This window comes from Octopus bimaculoides, chromosome 11 (genome assembly GCF_001194135.2).
Source record: "Octopus bimaculoides isolate UCB-OBI-ISO-001 chromosome 11, ASM119413v2, whole genome shotgun sequence".
Taxonomy (NCBI): Eukaryota; Metazoa; Mollusca; class Cephalopoda; order Octopoda; family Octopodidae; genus Octopus; species Octopus bimaculoides.
The window spans coordinates 13,642,788-13,646,047 of NC_068991.1; positions in this window are offsets into that span (position 1 = coordinate 13,642,788).

A 3,260-nucleotide genomic window follows, 5' to 3' on the forward strand; every position below is an offset into this window, starting at 1 on the left:
CACGTACTCGCACGCGCTCACACATGCACATATGCAAATACACACACACACACACACACACACAAACAAACAATATAAATTGGGAAATAAATAATTTCGTATTCACCATTTCAATTTTTACTCCGTTAATGAGGAGAAAAAATATTTAATGAAATGAAAATATTGAATATTATTGAACCATTAAATAATTAAAATTATATCTAAATATATAGAATTCTTGAAATATAAACATTTAGTATAGAAATTAAGTCACTGAGTTCATTCTAGAATTGGTTAGAATCAAGCAAGAAAATCACAATCACGTGGATTTAAGATGCCAAGATTTTAATACCATATGTGGTTCATTTACATTTTTAGTGAGGGAGGGGAGGAGCGTGTCTTATGATTAAAAGCAGGAAGTGATTTTCCAACTGAACACCGAGCCTAGATGCTTTGAACATCGTGACCCCGTTAAAATGCATCCAAGGTTTAGGTAGTGGACCCGCAGATGGATTATATATATGGCACTAGAATTCTAACCATAAAGAGTTGGAACAAATTTGGCAAATCATCTCATTTAACTACTTCAATAGTCTCTAACGATTGCCTCAATCACCCACCTTAGACTGGTATTTTATCGATCTTCAGATGATGAGAAATAGAGTTAACTTTGGCGAGATTTCAACTCAGTACAAAGACAGCAGAAACAAATGCAGCAAGATATCTTGTCATACGTTCTGAAGCTGTTTTTGTCAACCATTTTTTATCTATGGACCCCGTGATTACTATTTTATTCTGATGGACCCCAATTTCCATTTGATGGCTAAAAATTAGATTTATAGAAACTTCTTTCAAAATTCATGTTTTGTTTTCACACTTTAACGTGTGTAGGTTGACCTGTGTAAAATGTTAGAGAAAGAAACCTAACTGCTTCTAGGGATAATGTATCTGAGCAAATTTTTATACGGACCCATAAAATACTATAGTGCACCCAATTTACTATTTTGCTTGTGTGCACCCCACCCTCCATCTTATATATATGGACCCCCAAGAGTTATATGCTTGAAATGATAGTCAAATTGCTCTCAAATCAAAATCTACTGATTTAGAAAGCAATAGGGAAAATGAGATGATGAAGTCTTGGGAGCACCATTTCCTAGGGAAAAGATGGATTCTTATTCTTTCCTGAACTGCAGACACGTTGGAGGCTTCGTGCTGAGGAGTTGTAGTCAAATACATCATCCACAGTACATATTTGCTCACTTGAAAATCTGCAACATATTCTGTAGATCTCTTTTAGCAAAACACTAAGTTATGGAGATGTAAATAGATAGACAGGGTACAAAGACACAAACACGGAAACATGTACTCAACGAACTGCTACAGGGTTTTCTCCAATCGAATTTAATCACTAGGAATTGGTCTAAGATTCTGCGCAGTGAGATGGGACACGAAACCACATGGTTGCAAAGCGAGCGTTTTCACCACACGATCATCCTTGCGCCTGAATGATGACAAAGAAAACGTATTTCAGCATAAATCTGCTTAGTAAGAGCTGACATGGAGTTAGGACTTAACAACATGAAAACCAACACACCGCTAGATTCTGGGTAGATTGCGTAATTTAGCGAATTAGCACTAAATCTCCTTCAAATGACATCTTACATTCATAGGAGAGGAAACGTTAAATAACGTAATGATGGTTTTCCTCTGCATTGGAAAAGTTTGAAATGGTAACGAATAGAATTATAGAGGGAATGTTCAAGACAAGAGAGAGAGAGAAAAAGAAGAAAAACGGGAGAAAGAAAGGAGCCAGGAAAGAAATTTGTGTATGAGATCAAAAGATATATAATGATAAAAATGTCGGTAAATGAAGGTAAGTAGCCGAATTTGATTGAGAGGAAGTTGCTGAAACTTATGAATAGATGAAGAAGAAAGGGAAACATATTGAAAGACTTGATTTAGTATGGACGAAAGAAAATGAGTTGGTGAGTAAAACGAAGGCAAAATGAATCATAAGAAAAGGGAACAATGCTTGGGGCAAAGCTTTATGAATTGAGGCTGAAATAAGCTCCGTCCTTTCGACAGGTACTCTATCTATCTATCTATCTATCTATCTATCTATCTATCTATCTATCTATCTATCTATCTATCTATCTATCTAACTATCTATCTATCTGAAAGAAGCCGGTCGTATATATGTATATATATATTTATATATGTATGTGTGTGTATATGTGTTTGTGTGTATGAGTTTTTCTCCCCCAACATCGCTTGACAACCGATGCTGGTGTGTTTACGTCCCCGTAACTTAGCAGTTCGGCAAAAGAAACCGATAGAATAAGTACTAGGCTTACAAAGAATAAGTCCACACGTACACACACACATAGACACACATATGTATATGTATATGTGGGTATGTGTGTGTGTGTTTGTGAGCGTTTGAGGGTATGTATATATTACACACAAATTCACACACACATACACACAAACATAACACATTGATAAGGTTCAATCAATAAATATGAAGTATTATTCCAGACGTTTCATGGATTCTCCATGTGTGTCTTGATCGATGTTTTATTACATTTTCTGCATTCACGTCGATACCTGGAGTGAAAAACGTGTGCTGGGCGGTGTCGCTGCTTTAGTGTGTAATGGGTTGAATAAATTGGTTAGTGTAGCAATGAAGGGTTGACGAGAACTGATGGGACATGTGTGTCAGATGGAACTGGTTCAATATGGTGTGTAATTAGATATGCCAGTGGAGCAGAGAACGTCGTGTAATAGCGACAGAATAGGAAGAAAGACATAGAAAATGGAAGAGATAGAGGGGACAGAGGGAAAGGGAGAAGGGGGAGAATAGAAAGGGCGGGAGAGTGAGAAGACAGAATGTCTAAAGACCAGCGTTTATAACTGGAGCATATTGCTGAATGGTTAAAGCATTACATTTTCTAATTAAACGTATTCGTTAATTTTTAATGAAAAAAATTTCATGATGGTGCTAAACTGCTTTTCTATTAAACTTTTTACCCCAGTAGCTCGTCATATAATGTATGTATGTAGGTATGTATATATGTATGTATGTGCGTGTTTGTGTGTGTATTTATATACAAATATATTCGTTGAATGTATAATGAAAAATTCCATGATGTTACACCATTTTTCTATTATTTTACCCCATTATTTCGTCATATAATATCTCTCTCTCTATCTATCTATCTATCTATCTATCTATCTATCTATCTATCTATCTATCTATCTATATGTATATATATATT